Source organism: Hyperolius riggenbachi, chromosome 11 (genome assembly GCF_040937935.1).
Source record: "Hyperolius riggenbachi isolate aHypRig1 chromosome 11, aHypRig1.pri, whole genome shotgun sequence".
In the NCBI taxonomy this organism is placed as follows: domain Eukaryota; kingdom Metazoa; phylum Chordata; class Amphibia; order Anura; family Hyperoliidae; genus Hyperolius; species Hyperolius riggenbachi.
In genome coordinates, this window is record NC_090656.1 from 29,967,250 (window position 1) to 29,990,771 (window position 23,522).

The window sequence follows — 23,522 nt, forward strand, 5'->3', positions numbered from 1 at the left end:
TCAGCTTCGTAATACTGAATTTTTAATGCAGCTTTGGATACTGTTACATAAATTTGAAAAACAGAGGAAGAAGAGGGGCAAGCAGGGCCTACGCTGGCCCATCGGTATTCAACTCCAAAGGGATATCCACATCTGACTGGACCAGACAGAAGATGAAGGAAGGATGGACGGTGGAACAGCTTCAATTGTCCTCAAAATTCCTCAACTCAGCTGGTTGTTGTTGTTGTCCAACGTCTCATATTTTGCATGGTTAAAAAAAAAAATGGCCGCGATGCAAGCCCATAGATGCAAGGCCTTAAAGCTGTCACAGTCCCCAAGTGACAATACGTTCTCTAGTGCATTATTACAAATCAGTGTCATGCCCAAGTGTGCCATCAGACACCCAAGTGGGTCAACAGGGGCTTGGCGATGACATGAAACACACGAAGCCTGGATCAGAGCAAACCCCATACAACTGTGAAGCCATAACCACAGCAATGATTTAGTGATTACAAACATGATAACATATTGTGTAACAGCCTAACCACAAGATCACAGCCAAACTTCCTTCCCACACACACACCAAAAAACAAAAAAAAAAACATGTAGACCAACTCTGAAGCTGGAGACAGCAAAGAAAAAAAAATTGTGTATTTTTTAGGCGCACACATTTTTGACACGATTAAAATCAGAAAATGCATTGGCAAGGAATTTTTTTTTTAAATAAATAAAAAAATGACAAAGAAAAAGGGTTGGGCTCAAGTTGAATTATCAAGCAGAAAAGGAGCTTAAAATACTTTCCATTTCTTGTTCTAACAAATTACAATTTAAATGTCTTTTTTTTTTCTCTCTCTCTCTTCCTCCTTCAAGTTGCAGTAACTGGAATAACTGGTCTGGTGCGATGGGCAGCATATTCAAAACTGCTTTGTAATATGATCTTCAGACCTAACCTTATTTGCCTGAATTCAATAGGGTTTTTGCTGGTTTTGTTTTTAGCTAATCTTTAGAGCAAATACTTCACAGGCAGGTCGCAATCTGTAACACAAGAGACAGGGACGCAGAGAGAAATGAAAGGGGGACAGAGGGGAAAAAAACTAGAGGTCACAAGAGGGGGGGTTGGAGATTTTAGAAAAAAAATAAAATCTCAAAGCAAACCGGTATTTATTTCTCTCTTTTTGTGTGTTGTCTCTAAGCTGACCCCGTTTAGTTGGGGCAGCTTTTCTCTCCTTTGAGTGTCCCTGCACCTTTCTTCACAGTTTCGAACTTGATGTGACCCTAAGGGAGACACCACGGGGCCCAGGAAAGCCGTTCCATATTAAATAGGGGGGTCAGCACCGAGAATAAAAAGCAGGCTGCCAACAATCGGAAGCAAGGCACATGGGCCTATACTCAACACAGAGAAAGAGAGATGAGAGGGGAAAAAAAAACGTCAAGCCCTGAGCTATCTTCCCTGCTTTATGAGAAATGCACATACAAAAAGACAAAAAGTCACCTCGACAAAAAAATAAAAATAAATATAAACTGCTCTTAATTAAAAGCCACCCAAACCGGAGTAAAAACAGCAAAATAAAATGTACTAAATTTTAGGGAGAAAAAAAAAAAAAGGCAATGTGTGATTGTAAGATATTTAAGCATGACAAAGGAAGGCAGACGGGTATATCTGAAATTATATCGAGTGCCGTGCAATTTGGTATTAAGGGATTAAAGCAGGATGGTTGAGGAGGTAGGCAGTGCAGAATACAAGGAGGGGGGGGCAGTGTTATTGACCCGTCCAAGAGACAAGGATGTTCAGCATCAGTACTCTCACCTCAGTGATGCCAAAAGCACTCTTTAACTAGTGTGTGAATCCATCTGGCCAACGTAAACATCCACACAAGTCTCCTACTAGGCAGAGGGGAAGAAAACCCTGTGCTGGGGATGTATTGAGTGAAGTCACAGGTCAACCTTTGACACCAGCAGCAGGCAGCACCATGACCTTAACACAAAAAAAAGCAAAAAATAACCTTTCACATGCAACATCCAGGCACAACCAGGTCTTCATACCTCTTCCAAATCCAACATTGTCATTTTTTTCTCCCTTTTTGGGGGGGAGGGGGGGGGGTGTAGTTAAGTGAGAGGTGTTTAATAAAGATCTGCTTTACATTCTTGTCCATCGAAACAGCAATAAGGGATTTGACGACGAGTAGATAGCCCTGGATGGAGAAATTTGCAGAGTGTAAGAATGCACTCCAGCCTACACTGTCCCTGTAACCCCAGCACACACTGCACAAGCCATCTGACGTCTGTAAACACAGCCTGTCCACCCCAGCAGCCAGAGAGGAAAGGCTACCCAGAACAGACACATCAAAACTACAGGAAATGTAGGAAAAGGATTTCCTATACACACGTATTGATTATGGAAATCATTTCCACATTCTCCCCCTGCTATAGCCAACAATCCAAACACTGACAGCACCCAAAAAAGTTAACAACAAAAAATAATAAAAAAAGAAAAACAAACAACCAAATCCTCAAATGCCAGCAGACAAAACGTTCCACAGTGCCAACAAGCAGCAGATTTTTTTTTTCTCTGAGCGAGGAGACAAGAGAAGGGGTGACATCCTATCCTGAGGTCTCAGGCACAGGCTCGTAAGCTGATCTTGGGGGGGAACTTGACATCAAACCCATGAAATCATTCTAGGTCTATGGAAAAGCTACTCTCTAGACGGCTCCCAGGGAAAGCACGAAAAAAAAAACCCCACAACACTCACTGCTCTCCCCAATCCTCCAGACACCAGAATAACCATAAGAGAGGAAAAAAAAGTTAGGTCTATAAATGTAAGCTGGGCTAAACGTTGAAGCAAAGGGCACAAGTGGCAAAGAATAAACTGGCATCCCTTTAAATAGGCTTGTAGACAGGATGTTGCTGCTTGTGTATGGAGAGATCAGGAGAGGCAGAGGAGATGGGAGCACACAGTAGTGGCCTCTGTACAATGACAGCACACAATCAGCAGCCAGCCACTCTCTCTGTACACACAGTACTGACATGCTAGGAAGCCAGGCTCACTGTGCACATGCAAGGCTGCACACAAGACACACATAGGGGGGGCTGCCTGGGGTATGGGGCACTCTCTGCCTGGCACCTAGGGGGGCTGCCTGGGGTATGGGGCACTCTCTGCCTGGCACACTGGGGGACTGCCTGGGGTACTCTCTGCCTGGCACATAGGGGGGTTGCCTGGGTTATGGGGTACTCTGATTACTCAGGGGAGCTAGCTGGGACACAAGGCACTCTCTGCCTGGTATACAGAGGGGCTGGCAGGGGCATAAGGCACTCTCTGCCTGGTATACAGAGGGGCTGGCAGAGGCATAAGGCACTCTCTGCCTGGTATACAGAGGGGCTGGCAGGGGCATAAGGCACTCTCTGCCTGGTATACAGAGGGGCTGGCAGGGGCATAAGGCACTCTCTGCCTGGTATACAGAGGGGCTGGCAGGGGCATAAGGCACTCTCTGCCTGGTATACAGAGGGGCTGGCAGGGGCATAAGGCACTCTCTGCCTGGTATACAGAGGGGCTGGCAGGGGCATAAGGCACTCTCTGCCTGGTATACAGAGGGGCTGGCAGGGGCATAAGGCACTCTCTGCCTGGTATACAGAGGGGCTGGCAGGGGCATAAGGCACTCTCTGCCTAACACACAGGGGGCTGCCTGGGATGAGGAGCACTCTCTGCCTAGCACATCGAACGGGTGCCTAGGATGTGAGGCGCTATCTGCCTAGGATGAGGGGCATTCTTTCCCTGGAACACGGGCTCTTCTCTCTGCCTGGTACACAGGACTCTCCCTGCCTGACACAAGGGTCTGTCTGGCACACGGAGTCTCCCTGAGCCCCGGATCGGTGGTCTGTATGTCTCTGCCCGGCTCCGGGGTCTCTCTCTGCCCGGCACACGGCTCTCTGTCTCTCCGGCTGGCACACAAGTCTCTCTCTGCCTCTCCCGGACACGCTGCTGCCTCCTCGCCATCCAGGTCAGTGCACAAGTTTGTGTTTCGGGGTGCTGGGCGGGGGGGTGCAGAAAGTTGCCACTTACTCGGGGCTGGCTGGCTGCTGCGGTCCGGCTGGGCTCGGCGCGTGCTCCCATGAAGGCGCTGGCGGCAGCCCGGTCAGGTCGGGGGACTCGGGGAGACACACGGACGCTCCGGACACTCGGGAGCCGCGCTCACATCTGATGCTCGCCCAGGAAAAAAAACTCTTTGGATCTTTATTCTGCTAATTAGTTTCCTGCAAAAAATGGCTGATTAATTCAGTGCGCATGTGCTTCATTACACAGGCACGACGGGAAGGGCTAATTACCCTGCGCTGGATCAATGAGAATCAGAGGGGAGAGGAGCGGGGGGAGCAGCCGGGAGGGGGAGGAGTGGGGGGCTCTGTGCAGGAATGGGGGTGCTGGGGGGGAGGGGAGGGGGACACTGTGCAGGAATGGGGGTGCAGGGGGATGGGAGGGGGGCACTGTACAGTAATGGGGGTGCTGGGGGGGGGGGGGGGTGATGGGACAGGTGACAGTGGGGGGGGGAGGAGGGGGGGACAGTACTGGGGAGAAGAATAATGCTAATGCTGCCGCCGCTGCTGAACACCGGGAGGAGGAAACTTTGTCCCGGGATAGAAGCGGCTCCCCTCTGTCCGGGGTCTCCCCAACAGGACAGCAGGGAGGGAGGGGGGCCCGCCACACACAGGATGGGGGGCAAGTGTGTGACAGCGACGCTCCTGCCGGGGTGATGGGGGGACAGAGATTGTCACACTGACTCCTACTTCCACCAGACTTATTACGTAGGGGGACAGTCACTGATAATAAGGGGGACAGTGACACTTACCGATAATAAGGGGGGCAGTGACAATGAAAATGGGGGGGGGGGCAGTGACACTTACTGATAATAAGGGGGACAGTGACACTTACTGATAATAAGGGGGACAGTGACACTTACTGATAATAAGGGGGGCAGTGACACTTAATGATAATGAGGGGGGGGGGGCAGTGACACTTACTGATAACAAGGGGGACAATGACACTTACTAATTGTGACACTTACCGTACTGGTAAGGGGGGCAGTGACACTTCTTATAGACTTACTACTTAGAGGGACATTTTAAAATGTGGGGACAGTGGCACTACTGATAATAAATAGGACAGGGACACTTTTAATATACTTAATAAATATGGGACAGTGACACTTCTTATGGACTTATTACATAGGGGACATTGGGATTTATTGATAATGGGGGAAGTGACACTTATTAAGAATGTGGGGGACAGTGACATTGTTATAGAGTAATTACATATGGGGACAGTAACACCTGTGTCTTATAGACTTGTCAGATAAGGGGACTTTTTTTAAGATTTAACGGGAGGTGACATATTGATAATGTGGGGGACAGTCAGACTTATTAATTAAGGGACCAGTGACACTTATTGATAATGTGGGGGGCAGTGTGACACTTATTGATAACATGGGGGCAGTCAGACTTATTGATAATTTGGGGGTCAGTGTGACACTTATTGATAATTTGGGGGACAGTGTGACACTTATTGATAATGTGGGGGTCAGAGACACTTATTGATAATGTGGGGGTCAGTGTGACACTTATTGATAATGTGGGGGACATTGACACTTATTGACAATGTGGGGGGCAGTGTGACACTTATTGATAATGTGGGGGTCAGTGTGACACTTATTGATAATGTGGGGGGCAGTGTGACACTTATTGATAATGTGGGGGGCAGTTTGACACTTATTGATAATGTGAGGGGCAGTGACACTTATTGATAATGTGGGGGGCAGTGTGGCACTTATTGATAATGTGGGGGGCAGTGTGACACTTATTGATAATGTGGGGGCAGTGACACTTATTGATAATGTGGGGGGCAGTGTGACACTTATTGACAATGTGGGGGGCAGTGTGGCACTTATTGATAATGTGAGGGGCAGTGACACTTATTGATAATGTGGGGGGCAGTGTGGCACTTATTGATAATGTGGGGGGCAGTGTGACACTTATTGATAATGTGGGGGGCAGTGTGACACTTATTGATAATGTGGGGGGCAGTGTGACACTTATTGATAATGTGGGGGCAGTGACACTTATTGACAATGTGGGGGGGCAGTGTGACACTTATTGATAATGTGGGGGTCAGTGTGACACTTATTGATAATGTGGGGGTCAGTGTGACACTTATTGATAATGTGGGGGTCAGTGTGACACTTATTTATAATGTGGGGGGCAGTGTGGCACTTATTGATTAGGTGGGGGGCAGTGACACTTTTTTCTTATAAACTTGTCTGATAGGGGGCAGTGACACTTGCTGGTAATATGGGGGACTGTGAGTGACACTTACAGATAATGTGGGAGACGGTGACACTACTTATAGACTTCGTGGTAAAGTGACACTTACTGGGACACATACATTTTATCTTCTATGAGGTTAAGTGACACTTTTTAAACAAATCATATGGGGGGAGGGTCTCATTTAACACTTCCTGTGACCTCTCAGACGTGGGGATAGTGTCATATACGAATGATTATACATCTGCATGTATTTGTTATATATGTATCATATGGAGGAGCAGTGTCACTTACTGTGACGGTGACAATTACTTGTTTTCCGAGTGTGGGTAATCTAGGGAGTGGGACAGTGGCATATATACTTGTATGGGGTTCGATAATACTTTGTATAGATAATATGAGAGGCCAGCTACACAATGTTTATATGCTGATGGTATTGGGATAACGTCACATACTTGTTTCATAATTATATGGGGGCCATTACATGCTCTGATGATGTGGGGACATTGCAATCTTATGAGAACAGTTTTACACTGCTTTCGAATTAAGGGGCCCATACACTCAGACGATTTTCTGGCCGACCGATCGATCCCGATTTCGATGGATTTCCATCGAACTAACAGGGTGGAAAATTTAGGTCGATCTGATGAGATTGCTTATCAGTTTGCATTGGCCTTAATGGAAATCTGATGGCAAAAAAATGCCATCAGATCGAATTTCAATAGATTTCAAACTGAAATCTATTGGAATTCTATCCTGGTAAAAAATGTTCTAAAAACGCATCAGATAGATCATCAGATGCATTTCTTATCTATCTGCTGCCAATCTGACGAGTGTATGGGCACCTTAGACTGTCACATATTTGAGGTGACAGTGTCACACAGTCATACTGGAAGGGACAATGTCACGGTGCTGACACATGGGGTGACAGTGTCACACACACATACTGGAGAGGACAGTGTCACAGTGGTGACATATGGGGTGACAGTGTCACACACACATACTGGAGAGGACAGTGTCACAGTGGTGACACATGGGGTGACAGTGTCACACACACATACTGGAGAACACAGTGTCACAGTGGTGACATGGGGTGACAGTGTCACACACACATACTGGAGAGGACAGTGCCACAGTGGTGACATATGGGGTGACAGTGTCACACAAACACACTGGAGAGGACAGTGCCACAGTGGTGACATATGGGGTGACAGTGTCACACAGTCATACTGGAAGGGACAATGTCACGGTGCTGACATATGGGGTGACAGTGTCACACAAACACACTGGAGAGGACAGTGCCACAGTGGTGACATATGGGGTGACAGTGTCACACACACATACTGGAGAGGACAGTGCCACAGTGGTGACATATGGGGTGACAGTGTCACACACACATACTGGAGAGCACAGTGTCACAGGGGTGACAGTGTCACACACACATACTGGAGAGGACAGTGTCACAGTGGTGACAGATGGGGTGACAGTGTCACACACACATACTGGAGAGGACAGTGTCACAGTGGTGACATATGGGGTGACAGTGTCACACACACATACTGGAGAGGACAGTGGTGACATATGGGGTGACATTCTCATACACACATACTGGAGGGGACAGTGTCACAGTGATGACATTTGGGGTGAGAGTGTCACACACATACTGGAGAGGACAGTGTCATAGTGGTGACATATGAGGTGACAGTGTCACAGTGCTGATATATGTCACTTACACATACTGTAGGGGACAGTGTCACACATACTGGAGGGGACAGTGTCAGCTATCGTCTTATGAGGGAATATTACATATTAAATATTTACCTGCCACCTATATAAAGAGATGGGGTTATCCTGGGGTCAGTGAGATGCACTTATAACATGAAGGCTGCGGTGTCACCTATGGGCCATATGCACAGAGGTGACATAGTGCCACTCTCATATTGGGGGGCTATATTGCCTGAATAGGGCGTTGCAAACTCATGGGGGCATTTACATGTAGGTGGTGGCTGAGTACCATTCCCATCACAAACTTTCACACATATCTAGCAGAGTGTCACATGCAGTGTGGAGGGTGTGGGGTGGGGGGGGGGGGGGGGGGGGTCGCTGCTATGTCACGCGGTGGGGTATATAGTATCACACTCATTAGTAAAGTGGGTGCTGTCCCTTAACATACTGGGACAGTGTCACAATTATATAGAGGATGTCATGGTGTCGCACACTCATACTTTTAGGGACAGTGCTCCAGTTTTATACGCAGGACAATGTCACACAGTCTTATAAGGTGTCACAGATATGTGAAGGACAGTGTCACAGAAAGGCGCTGTCACTCATCACAGGGGGCATGTGTCACTCCTGACATGAGGGGGGGTTGGGGAAAAGTTGTGTGAAGTTGTGTCCTCCTGGCAGGGTGTCCGGGGAGAGTTGCGGGGATCGGAGGGGGCGGGGGACCCGTTAGGATGACCCCGGGCAGTACCCTCTGGGACACAGATAATCAGCAGCTGCCCCCTCCCAGGACAGCAGGCAGGACCCACCCTCAGCATACAGCAGTCCGGCCCGGCTGGAGGGAGAGTGCCAGGCAACTACCAGAGCAGGGGGCAGCACGGTGCAGGTAAGCTACCCCTCCACCCCAGCATCTGATAGCCTGGCATACACAGGGCAGCGAGCAGGTGACAGCAGGGGGGGCATGTGTGCCAGGGTCACCTCTCATGTGCTCTGCATACACGTGTGTAACTTATACACACTCCACACACACATCTGTACCATGCCAGGCTGCATAGGATGTACCTACCTGCTATATACCCTGCCTCTCATACATGTAAATACTTATAAAATCCTAATATATCATGCACAGAGCAGTATGTACCATGCCATTACATGCCAGCCTGCATAGTATGTACCTACCTTTTATATGTATACGCTTCTCATACCTACCTCTTATATACTCTGCATTACATACATCTGTGTATACACTACACACACTAATACCTGCTCTGCGTACAGCACCAATCAGTGGCCAGATTGTATACCATGCAATGCCACATATAGCACACTGCTCTGCATGTACCTACAACTTACATACGGTGCATGCATGCATATAGGTATGTAATGTATAGCAGCTGGACTGTGTGCCAGATTATATATATATATATATATATATATATATATATATATATATATATATATATATATATATATATATATACATGCCTGTGGCCGATACCTCTCATACCCTCATCATGCCCAGGCCCACCTCATATACTCTTTAATTTTGCCCTGATTATACTTACCTCTCGTATACTCATTATGCCCTGCTTATACTTACCAGGCTCTCATATACTCATTATGCCCTGATTATATCCACCTCTCATATACTCATTATGCCCTGATTATACCCACCTTTCATATACTTATACACTAATTATACCTACCTCTCATATACTCTACAATAAATGTGTACACCTATCATACATACAGATACAAAAAAATCCCAATAAATTATACAAATAGCCAAGTCATTTTAAGTATACACACATATATGATGACACTCTGATGCTCCATACTATATAATAATACTGTGTATACCTATATCTAATAGTATACATGTCTCACAAATACATTTGAACACAGATATGCAAATCAAATTATATATATATATTCTAATTATGCACACATCGCATACATATACATGTATGTAAATTACACATACATCTCGTATGCCTACAACGTATATGAACATGTTTTTCTTCTTCAAATTAACATGATATTGAAGCGTTATTGAAATAATTCTGCGTACACCTTAATTGCTAAACCTAATTTTTTATTTGTGAAAACTGTATATTTGTACACGGTGTTTATACACATATACAGTGTTTATACATAATAAACATTGATTCCAGTTACACCTGATATACTGTCCTCTGTATATAGACCTATATAGTCCATCCACCCTGGCCGCCTCTCTCTCTAAATAGACCTGGGGATTTGGGCCACCTGTCTGTAGAATGGGGGTCTCTGTCTGGAGATTAGGGGGTCCCTGTAAGCAGTATTGGGGGGCTTTGCCGTCTGTCTGTAGATTAAGGGGTATTCGCAGGAATGTATCTTTGTATGCAATGTATGGATGGAGGGCAAAGGAAGTCTGTATCTATTTCCTAATGAGTAAAGTAGTATTGGAACATTGTAGCATTAAATTGCAACATTGTATCATTATCCTATTCCTGTCAATTCTGCTCCTAAATCCTGCGGAGACAAAGCCAAAATCCTTCATTGTTCCTCCAAAAACTGGCAGTGCAGATAGGAAATACATTCTACACGCCACTATCTATCTATCTATCTATCTATCTATCTATCTATCTATCTATCTATCTATCTATCTATCTATCATTAAACACAATTGTACATCTTCACATTGCAATACTCAATACTTGCATCATTCATGCACAGGAATATTTCCACACATATATTAAATTATAAATATATCTCGTCTCGGATAATAGGCTGTATATGCTAACACAGGTGCTGAATATATATATATATATATATATATATATATATATATATATATATATATATATATATATATATATATATATATATATATATACGTGCACTTATAATACACTCTTAAAAGACGAACAAACCATTGTGTAGTATGGAATAAATCTCTGATTCATTGCAATAAGTGGTGACATGTTTATATTTGTGTAACAATATTTATGTTTGTGTAATAATATTCTCCCAGGCCGAATGATATGTATATTTCCATAATAATATGTACAGCAAATCTGTATAAATAGGCAAATAGAGCCCCAAGATTTGTAGATTGTGTCCCTCAGACTGGCACACGGGGCATTAATACAGAGGGTAGTAGGTGGGTAACCCTGGGGCTGGGGGTATCAGGGCAGGGGTAGTGGTGGGCACAGAGGGTGGCAGAGGCTGTATGTATAGAGGGGTCCCCTGGCAGGACCCCCCATGCCAGGATGCCGGGTGCCCCCCCATCACACGGGGCCCCTCAGCTCAGCACCCCAGAGCCCAGGGAAGGGAATTTTCGTTTTAAGCCGGTTCTGCCGAATAAGATGTAGATTTATTCGTTGCAGGAGGGCTGGGTGGCCAGAAGCGAGCTAATATTCGTTGTGCCCCCCGTGTGTATATAGAGAGGAGCTGCGACCACCCCGCTGTATGCTGGGGGGCTGCTGATCTGATTCCGGGGGGCTCCGGACCCCCAATTATGACCCCAAAAGCGGCATCTACCCCAAAGCGCTCTGAGGTCACTTACAATGCACGTCTACAAATATATATATATATACTGCAGATGAGTGTATGTGTCCGTGTGTGTATATACAGTATATATATTGCATTATACTAGAAGACACGTTTATACATGTTATGTGTTAACAATCAATACATGGTAGCATAGCATTAGATTTGAAATATTTTTTAGCATGACATTTCTGCATGATAAAAGTATCTGCGTATGTATGTGTGTGTGCGTTTATACACGTGTATATATCCAGTTTGTCAGATGTATACATGGTGTACATCTGTGCAGGATAAATGTGCATATTAGATGTGTGTATTGTGGGTAATCCTCAAGTGCTTGTGCTTTCATACTGGATACTGTGTTTGGGTACTTAGTGAATAGTATGCTGGAGATATTTATATACTTATATGAAAATAAGTGTGTGTGTATGTGTGTGTGTGTATATGTATATATATATATATATATATATATATATATATATATATATATATATATATATATATATATATATATATATATTATATACACACACTGTATATATTACACATTCTTGTAAGATACACGTTTGTATTTGTGATGTATATGTAAAGTATATTGGAGACTTGTGTATACATGATGTCCATCTATATGTATGTATAATGGATGTGTTTGAATACTGAAGAATATATGAATATATATATAGTGTGTATGTTTAGTGAATGCTATGTTGACTATGTGTACGTGTATATGTTATAAATGTATTTTGGACTCTGTGTGGTTTACTAGCGTGCTGGGGACATATATGTGTGTTATGCATGTATGTATGTATGTGAATACTTGGTGAATCCTATGCTTGTTATGTGTGTATATGATGTGTATGTATAGGGTAGGATTGGGGAATGGTATGCTTATTATAAATGTGTGTGTGTGTACGTGTGTGAGCATATAGTATAGTATGCTGGCTATGGATGTCTGTATATATAGTTTGTGAATGGTATAATATATATATATTTAGTGTAGTTGGTGAATACTAGTAGTATGCTCTATATATGTGTGTGTAAATATGGTGTGTGCATATTACGTGTCTAGTTACTGATTAGTATGATTTATATATGTGTGTATACACAGTTTGCAGATGGGAAGGAGCATGGTGATTATATATGTGTGTGTATATATAGTGAATAATTGGTGAATGGGCGAATGGTATGGCTAGTGTATTGGTTGAGGGCACCACCTCTGACACAAGAGACCAGGGTTCAAATCCTGGCTGTAGCCAATACCTACTCAGTAAGGAGTCATTGGGCAAGACACCCTAACACTGCAGGGTGGCCAAATGAGCATGCCCCTTATGGTATAGTGTGTATAGTTGGAATGTGTACAGTATATATAGTGTACAACTGGTGAATGGTGTGCTGGAGATATAGTGTGTGTATATATTGTGTACACACACATATATATATATATATATATATATATATATATATATATATATATATATATATATATATATATATATATATGTGTGTGTGTGTGTGTAGTTGGTGAATGGTATGCTGGTTATATAGGTGTGTACATTTATGGTGTCAGACAGTAAATAGTATGCTTGACATATATATATATATATATATATATATACATACTTGTGAATGTATATGGCATTTACACTTGCTATGGTAATTTTTTATAGAGTACACTTGGTATGGTGGTTATGTATACGAGAACATGAGTGTGTCTGTGTATGCACTTGGTATGGTGGTTACATATATGAGAGAATATGGTGTGTGTGTGCGCACTTGGTATGGTGGTTATATATATGAGAATATGATGCGTGTGTGTGTGTGTGCACTTGGTATGGTGATTATATATATATATATATATATATATATATATATATATATATATATATATATATATATATATATATATATATATATATATATATATATATATATATATATATATATATATATATATATATATATATATATATATATATAGAGAGAGAGAGAGAGAGAGAGAGAGAGAGAATATGGGGTGTGTGTGTGTGTGTGTGTGTGTGTGTGCGTGCACTTGGTATGGTGATTATATATATATATATATATATATATATATATATATATATATATATATATATATATGGAGAATATGGGGTGGGTGTGTGTGTGTGCGTGCACTTGGTATGATGATTATATATAGATGAGAATATAGTGTGTGTGTGTGTGTGTGTGTGTGTGTGTGTGTGTGTGTGTGTGTGTGTGTATACTTGGTATGGTGATTATATGAGAATATGGTGTGTGTGTGCACTTGGTATGGTTATTATACATATGAGAATATGGTGTGTGTGTGTGTGTGTCTGTGTGTGCACTTGGTATGGTGGTTATATATATGAGAATATGGTGTGTGTCAGGGTTGCTCGTAAACTACGCCAGCGCGAATCTACGCATCGTAGTACGCAACTACGCATCGTAGTTCATAGGCGAAGTGTAAGAACTACACATACGCATTTCCGCGTAGTCGTAGTCCCGCTACGCGTAGTTGACGAATGTATTGCGAAGTCAACTACGCGTGCAGTAACTGCATTTATATGGGTCATATGAGAGAATATGGTGTGTGTGTGTGTGTGTGTGTGTGTGTGTGTGTGTGTGTGTGTGTGTGTGTGTGCACTCGGTATGGTGGTTATATATATGAGAATATGGTGTGTGTGTGTGCACTTGGTATGGTGATTGTATATATATGAGAATATGGTGTGTGTGTGTGTGTGCACTTGGTATGGTGGCTGTATATATGAGAATATGGTGTGTGTGTGTGTGTGCACTTGGTATGGTGATTGTATATATATGAGAATATAGTGTGTGTGTGTGTGTGTGTGTGTGTGTGTGTGTGTGTGTGTGTGTGTGTGTGTGTGCACTTGGTATGGTGATTATATGAGAATATGGTGTGTGTGTGCACTTGGTATGGTTATTATACTTATGAGAATATGGTGTGTGTGTGTGTGTGTGTATGTGTGTGTGCACTTGGTATGGTGGTTATATATATGAGAATATGGTGTGTGTCAGGGTTGCTCGTGAACTATGCCAGCGCGAATCTACGCATCGTAGTACGCAACTACGCATCGTAGTTCATAGGCGAAGTGTCGTAGTCCCGCTATGCGTAGCTTCGCCCGCTACGCGTAGTTGACGTATGTATTGCGAAGTCAACTACGCGTGCGGTAACTGCATTGATATGGGTCATTGCGCATGCGCAGAAATTTTATTGCCCTTTATACGCATAATTCCGCATTGGATGTTGGAATGTATGCTTATATTAGTTTGTGTATGCGCATAGTTAGCAGATTATTGCGGAAATTTTTCCGAAGAAGGGCATAAGCGGTTGCATCAACTACGCTACGCAATACGTGCAGCTTGCGTATTTTAATACGTAGTCTACGGTATGCTTACATAGCGAAGTGGCTGATTTCAGACCCGTAGATTGTGAAGCGTATTTGCGTAAAAATACGCGTAGTTCCAGCGTAGCGAAGTTGGCTGACTACGACCATCCCTGGTGTGTGTGTGTGCGTATGCACTTGGTATGGTGGTTATATATATGAGAATATGGTGTGTGGGTGTGTGTGTGTGTGCGCACTTGGTATGGTGGTTATATATATAAGAATATAGTTAGTGTGTGTGTGTGTGTGTGTGTGTGTGTGTGTGTATATGTGTGTGTGTGTGTGTGTGTGTGTGTGTGTGTACTTGGTATGGTGGTTATATATATATATATATATATATATAAGAATATAGTTAGTGTGTGTGTGTGTGTGTGTGTGTGTGTGTGTGTGTGTGTGTGTGTGCACTTGGTATGGTGGTTATATATATATATAAGAATATAGTTTGTGTGTGTGCACTTGGTATGGTGGTTATATATATATAAGAATATAGTTTGTGTGTGTGTGTGCACTTGGTATGGTGGTTATATATATATATATATAAGAATATAGTTTGTGTGTGTGTGTGTGTGTGTGTGTGTATATGTGCACACGTTATGGTGGTTATATATATATAAGAATATAGTTTGTGTGTGTGTGTGCGCACTTGGTATGGTGGTTTTATATATATATATATATATATATATATATATGAATATAGTTAGTGTGTGTGTGTGTGTGTGTGCACTTGGTATGGTGGTTATATATATGAGAATATGGTGTGTGTGTGTGCACTTGGTATGGTGGTTATATATATAGAAGAATATAGTGTGTGTGTGTGCGTGTGTGTGTGCGTGTTGGGATATGGAGTAGACATAGTATCATTATTTGGGATATTTGTTGATTTTCATGCTTCTGAGTTGCAGTCCAACAGGGTGAATTAATGATTCAACAAACCAGGACTGTATTTATTAAAATGGTCTGTTATAAAGCATCAGCAGCTTTCATTTGGGTCATATCAGGCAACAGCGTGAGTTGCTGAAAGGTCAGTAAACTGGCATCATGTTATTGCAGTCTCATGGTGCTAAGGAAAATACATAATACAATTTCAAGTTTGAATGCATCATTGGAGGGGTGTAACCATGCTCAGAGATGTAAATTAGGGATCATTTGCTAAATCACAACAATCTCACCCCTGAATTTCCCCCAAACCTCCCCCCTTACTACATGTTTCGCCCCAATAATGGGACTTCGTCAGGGAAAGTACATGTTCTAGTGGTGTACAGTACAAGTCATATTGAACGCATAGCATATAGTATTCAGTCCAAGTCAGAGCTTCATGGCCAGTCAGCCCTTTAGATGTTACTGGGATGGCCAATCAGAGGTTTGTTTACACCTGAAGTCCCGCCCCTGAAGAACAAACTGCAGTGTGTGTGTGAAATAAAGTCACCTCTTACTTATATCAGTAATTGCATTTTATCTCTGAATATTGATGTTTCCCTTGCTTGTAATCTGCTTTGAAATATAGCTGAAAACGGCATTTTTGCTACTGAAAATGTGGTGTACCATGGAGGGAGATAAACTGACACTTTCTCCTTTTGCGCTTAGATTGATAAATTGCTCCTCCAGCCTTTTTGAGATTAAATATTAAGTTTGCCACACACACCATACAATTTTTTAAATATCTGTTCAATTCAAGAATAGCAATCAATTTTTCTGACTGATTGTAACATTTCAAAAATATGACCAATGTACCACACACCTATGTTCAATTTTTTCCCCAATTATAATAAAAATGATTGCTAGGGTGTATATTAATAAACGGACAATCTAACACACACCATACAATCTTTAGAAAAATTGAAGACACATTTCCAGCATTCCGAATCGATATCAATAACAAAAAAAAAAAAAAAATAGGAAATCTGATCGGATTTTTCAGTCGAAAAAAATAAAAATAAAGCTTTTGATTTTTTTCAGGAGATCCGATCATATTTATCGAATTGCCGTCAAATCGGATCATTTTATTGTATCGTCTATGGCCAGCTGTAATGAAAATCATCTCCAGTTATAAGAGATGAGTTTGCCAGAGAGTTTTTTTTTTTTACAGTATTGAACTTTTGGATGGCAACATAGCAGAGGTGATAATTGTCAACCTGTTTGGTACCTCACCCAGTGACGCATTATAAGCTATATAAGGGTGTTGATGAGATTAGATGGCATCCCCCAGAAGACCAGATGTTGGGGGATGGCGTTAACTACTGTGGTGTTCTTATACATATTATATATCACTGGGATAACATGTCTGCCGAACACAATATTCACCATACGCATATACCTCTGAGCCCCGGACCCGGGTATAGGGAACGGGAATTGATCCGTCAGGCGACAGTTCAAGGCTGAATGTTGTACAGATGTGTCGCTAGCCTACAAGCTTATGTCACTTATGAAGGGGGTGGAGGGACGGAGTGGCTTCTGGTGGGCGGGGTGAGTGGGAGAACAATGCAATCTGGGGCTGCTCAATCATTGGACTTCGCCTAGAGATCCAGCATTTAGCGATGTTGGGGAGGCTCGTACACACGCTAGATTCAGGCCCAAGGAGGTATTTTTTGGCCACCTCACCCAAGTTTAATCTAGTGTGTACATATAGTTGTATACTCATAATCTATCTAATATAAACACACATGCATCATGCACACACTAAATACACACACACACACACACACACACACACACACACACACACACACACACACACACACACACACACACACACACACACACACACACACACACACACACTATAAACCATAACTACACACACACTACAAACAAATACATAAACCACACAAATCATAAATACACATATATATTTACCTACATTCACCATACATGCCATAAATGCACACACACACTGTACACACACTGTACACACACATACACACACACTGTACACACACACACACACACACACTGTACACACACTGTACACACACACACACACACACTGTACACACACTGTACACACACTGTATACACACACACACACACACACACACACACACACACACACACACACACACACACACTGTACACGCACTGTACACACACACACGCTGTACACACACTGTACACACACTGTACACACACTGTACACACACACACACTGTACACACACTGTACACACACACTGTACACACACACACACACTCTGTACACACACACACACTGTACACACACACACGCTGCACACACACACACACTGTACACCATAAATACACACACATACATCATAAATACACACACTACAAACAAATACATGCACCATACACAGCGTAAATACACATATATATTTACATACATTTACTATACATGCCATAAATACACACACACACTGTACACACACTGTACACACACACACACTGTACACACACACACTGTACACACACACTGTACACACACACACACTGTACACACACACACTGTACACACACACACACACACACACTGTACACACACACACACACTGTACACACACACACACAGTACACACACACACTGTACACACACTGTACACACACTGTACACACACACACACACACACACACACACACACACACTGTACACACACACACTGTACACACACACACACACACACACACACACAGTACACCATAAATACACACACTACAAACAAATACATGCACCATACACAGCGCAAAATACACATATATATTTACATACATTTACTATACATGCCATAAATACACACACACACACTGTACACACACACACTGTACACCATAAATACACACACATACATCATAAATACACACACTACAAACAAATACATGCACCATACACAGGGTAAATACACATATATATTTACATACATTTACTATACATGCCATAAATACACACACACACACACACACACACACACACACACACACACACACACACACACACACACACACACACACACACAGTACACCATAAATACACACACATGCATCATAAATACACACACTACAAACAAATACATGCACCATACACAGCGTAAATACAGATATGTATTTACATACATTTAACATACATGATATAAACACACAAACAAACACACTGTATTATTATTTAGTATTTATGTAGCGCTGACATCTTCTGCAGCACTTTACAGAGTACATAGTCATGTCATTGACAGTACTCAGAGGAGCTTACAATCTAATCCCTACCATAGTCATACGTCCATTGTTATCTAGAGCCAATTTAGGAGCAAGCCAGTGCTTGGAGAAAACACATGCAGACACAGGGAGAACATACAAACTAGATGCCCTTGCTGGGGTCCGAATCGTGGACCCAGCGCTACAAGGCAAGAGTGCTAACACACACGCACGCATGCGCGCACAGACACACACACACTGTACACACACACACTGCACACACACACACTGTACACACACACACTGTACACACTTTCTTTTCACTTTCACCAGATTTTGGCAGTCTGAAACTCAGGAGCTGCAGGAAATCTTGTTATGTAACATACAGAACATGACATCTGGCTGTGTAGATCTTCAGAATTCCATCATTCCTTATTAAAGTTTGCAGTATCTCGCAAGGGGTTAGGTAGTGGGTGCATTTTGCCTTCTGGGACAGTACAAAGCAAATCTGGAGATGATTTACTATGTTTACAGAGAAACTGGCAACAAAGTATAAACAAAATCCTTGGCAATGGACTGGCTACTAACGTAAAGATGAAAATCCTCTCTACAGGGAGTAAACTAAAGGTGCATATAAATGCCTCTTGGGTAACAGAGTGATGTTCAGCCGCCTCGCTTTGCTACAAAGCGTCTATGGGTAAGGGAGGAGGGATGACTGCACGGTGGAGCGACTTCCGGCAGGAGGGGTAAGGAGTGAAGCATTGTGCTCGGGGTTTTCTGCCATTTAAAGGTACAGCTCTCCGGATCTTTAAACCAGCTTAAGAGGAACTCCTGTGAAAATAATGTAATAAAAAAAGTCCTTAATTTTTACAATTATTATGTATAAATGATTTAGTCAGCGTTTTCCCATTGTAAAATCTTTCTTCTCCCTGATTTACATTCTGACATTTATCAAATGGTGACATTTTTACTGCTGGAAGGTGATGTCAGTGGAAGGAGATGCTGCTTGCTTTTTTGGCAGTTGTAAACAGCAGTTATCTCCCACAATGCAATAAGGCTCCCACAGTATGATGTCAGAACCATGGTCCTGACATCACTTTGGGAGGGGTTTCACCACGATATCAGCCAACTACTGATTGGGATGAAGTTCAATTCTTGGTTATGGTTTCTCTTTAAGGGACACCTGTACACCGTATTCTCGGCCTAGTGCTTAGTGCAGCAGGTGTACCACCTTTACTGTCTGTCCCACATCAATGTAACCAACTGAAAAACACCAGGCGGCCCGTAGCAGCAAAAAACTCACATATCTTTTTGTTTGTCTGTCCAGCAGAACTATGTGCTTCTCAGAGTAAAGTTGGCCATACATCAGGGACATGGTGGCCAATCAACCATCCGATTTGACTATTATAATATGACTGGATGAAAATCGTTGCCAAGGGCATGCCTGGTTTGGCGATTTGACCAATTTCCGGGCTGTAATTGGTTGCGTGTATTGATCGGACATACTGCAAGATGTGGGGCCGACATACTCGATCAGGCGCCCGGCGGTGCAGTATCTGGATGAGCGCTGAACGCTACGGGACCCCGGCGATGTCCCCCCTATTGTAGAATGTGTCCCATGCAGTATACTTTACCTTTCGGTGTCCACGGCAGGCTCAGCGCTCTGTCCCCATACACACACCCCATGTGGTTGCCTATAGATGCTTGGGTGTGTGTGTGATTTCACACATGATGTCACACATGCGCCCACTTAACGCCAGCAAGCAGGTGAGGTGCGTGTATGTGGACGGAGCACGGAGCATGCGGTGGACACCGACAGGTAAGGTATTCTGCACGGAGCACATTGTACACTAGGGGGGACAGCGCCGAGGCAGCAGATGCAGCATCACAAGGCCGATTCCCGTCAGAGTTCATGCTGAAATGGATCGGGAATCGGCCTGTGTGTATGGGCAGCCAACAGATCTCTCTCTAATCAGATTAGATCAGAGAGAGATCTGTCTCTTGCTCAGTCTGCCCATACATCGTCTGGCAGATGGGCACCTTAATGGGAGAAATGAACTTCTTATTTGTATGTGTTTTAAATGTTAAGATTTTTGCAACAGTTCCTCTAACAACCGAGGTGACGTGTGACATGTAACATGATGAGATAGACATGTGTATGTACAGTGCCAAGCATACAAATAACTAGGCTGTGTCCTTTTTTTCTTTCTCTGCTTCAAAGAGTTAAACATCAGGTATGGAAGTGACAGTTTCTGCCTGAGTCAGGACTGGGTCCGACTACAGTGTGACCCTCACTGATAAGTAATCACAGCCATATAACACTTTCCTAGCAGAAAATGGCTTCTGAGAGCAGGAAAGAGATAAAAAAGGGTAAATAATTCATATATTTGAGCTCTGGCATACTTCAATACAGTTGTCATTGAACAGAAGCAATCTCAGTATCCTTCCATAAAACCATACAGAGAAGTTAAGTTGCTCCTGCCCCACAATTGGCGTTAGACTTTGATAAGGTCATATAGTTATGGTGAGCAGTCAGCAGTGATATGACTATGTGCTCTGTAAAGTGCTGCAGAAGATGTCCGTGCTAAATAAATACATAATAAAGTGATGTAATGGTAGGATATTAGATTATAACTTAGGTAGGGATTAGATTGTGACCTTCTCTGAGGACTGTTGGTGACATGACTATGTACAGTGTTAAGTGCTGCAGGAAATGTCAGTGCTATTTAAATACATAATGATAATATGATAAGACTTTAGACTGTGACTATGGTAGGATTAGATTGTGAGCTCCTCTGAGGACAGTCAGTGACATGACTATGTACTCTGTAAAGTGCTGCAGAAGAGGTGAGTGTGTGGGGGGGGGGGGGGGGTGACCGGAGGTGGGCAGATGGGACACAGAGACATGTTCTCTGCCTCATGACATGGCTCTGTGTCCCCCAACCACTGCGATATAGCCATTGGGCAGCTCTCTCCCTGGCCGCGCCCCCTGCCGTTCCCCCGCCCCCCTGCATGCTTAGAGACACACAGTCTCTCAGTGCAGTGTTGTGACCTGCAGGTCACAATAGTGAAAGTGGGCCATTGCAGCCCATGGGAGCGGCTGTTTTTGCGGCTACCTGATTCACTCAGCCCCCCAGATCTGGTAGCCTACTTTTGCTTTGTTTTTTGGAGCCCACCACGGGCTATCTTTAATGTTCCTTAATGGCAAATAACTTGTGTGTTGAGCCATAGAATCTTCTATATGTTCTGTAGATGAGGGAACAGAGAGCATAGGACACGATTCCCATTTCAGTGAATGTATAAAGCTAGCCGTAAACTACTCGGTGTGGCCAAACAGAATCAGAGAGGGATCAATCTGATCAAATCGAATCAATCGACATCTGCTGTCCTGTACGATCAACAAATTTGATCAGCTTTGGGCAAAAATCGATCTAATGTTTGATCGTGCTGGCATGTTGGAGCATCGATTTCTAGCAGATCTGATTGAGTGATGGCCACTTTAATATTTATGACAGAGGACAACAAAAATATTTGAACATCTTTGTCATTATGAAGCTGCCCTGCTCAATATTCACAGATGTGCAGAGAGGCAGCATGACAATCCGTATGGTGCCTGCATGGTATATATTTCATGCCTGTATATCACATAATAGGGTGAGATTGCTGCCGATCCTCCATATGACCCCTCCATATATAATAAGGCATGTGCACACCAAAATCGCTTTTACAATTGCTAGCGCTTAGCGATTTGCGATAGCAATTTTGTGAATGGATTTTCAGAGCGATTTTTGAATAAATGAGCGTTTTTGCTCATTCATTCAAGCTGCAAAAAATGCTACATACAGCAGATTCACGATTTTAGAAAAATCACAACACCACTGTGGGAACACCCTCATAGGGTTTCAGTAGCCAATCGCTTTACAAAGAGCTGGTGATCTGAAAGGCGCTCAGAAGCACTCTTGGTGTGCAGTAGTTCTATCTCTGTCTGTCTGTGAACACTGAATGTAAAGCTCTGTACACGCCAGATGAAGCTTGGCTGAGGTGGCAGATAGCGTGTACAGCAGCCACTGACCCCTCGGCCAGCAATCCGTCCTGGTGGATCACTGTGGCCAAGAGTTGGCTGAGAGCAGCTCTCCCCATTTTACCCCCCCACCCCCACCACCACCACCACCACTGCGGGACATCACTCCTGCTCCCATTTTGCTTTAAAGGGAATGACCGCGCTCATAAAAAAAACTTACCCGGGTCTCCCTCCAGCCCCTTGCAGCCGACATCCCACCTCCGCTCCCAGCCTCCGGCCAGGGGTCCCCGCCGGTGCAGAGGCCGACCTCACGAGGTCGTCCTCTACTGCGCCTGTGCGAGCGCCGCTGTCAATCAAGTCCACGTTGTTCGGAGTGTTCTGCGCAGGAGCAGTAGAGGACGAGCTCGCAAGGTTGGCCT

The 23,522-nt window shown here is 43.4% G+C and overlaps 1 protein-coding gene and 1 long non-coding RNA gene across 12 annotated transcripts in view; one reads left to right on the plus strand and one right to left on the minus strand.

Annotated features, from left to right (window-relative positions):
* ZFHX3 (zinc finger homeobox 3) overlaps positions 1 to 23,522 on the minus strand; it is a 1,434,500-nt gene that overhangs the window by 150,461 nt on the left and 1,260,517 nt on the right. The window contains exon 1 of one of the 11 annotated variants that reach the window (XM_068259591.1): positions 4,038 to 4,239. The exons of the other annotated variants lie outside the window; for them this stretch is intronic. The gene's annotated coding sequence lies outside the window, so the exon portion shown is untranslated. Of the gene's footprint in view, positions 1 to 4,037; positions 4,240 to 23,522 lie in introns of those variants that run through there. 11 annotated transcript variants of the gene reach the window in all.
* Positions 3,209 to 23,522, plus strand: part of LOC137537673 (uncharacterized) — a 43,352-nt gene continuing 23,038 nt past the window's right edge. The window contains exon 1 of the long non-coding RNA XR_011024653.1: positions 3,209 to 3,975. This is a non-coding gene — a long non-coding RNA (uncharacterized lncRNA). The remainder of the gene's footprint in view (positions 3,976 to 23,522) is intronic.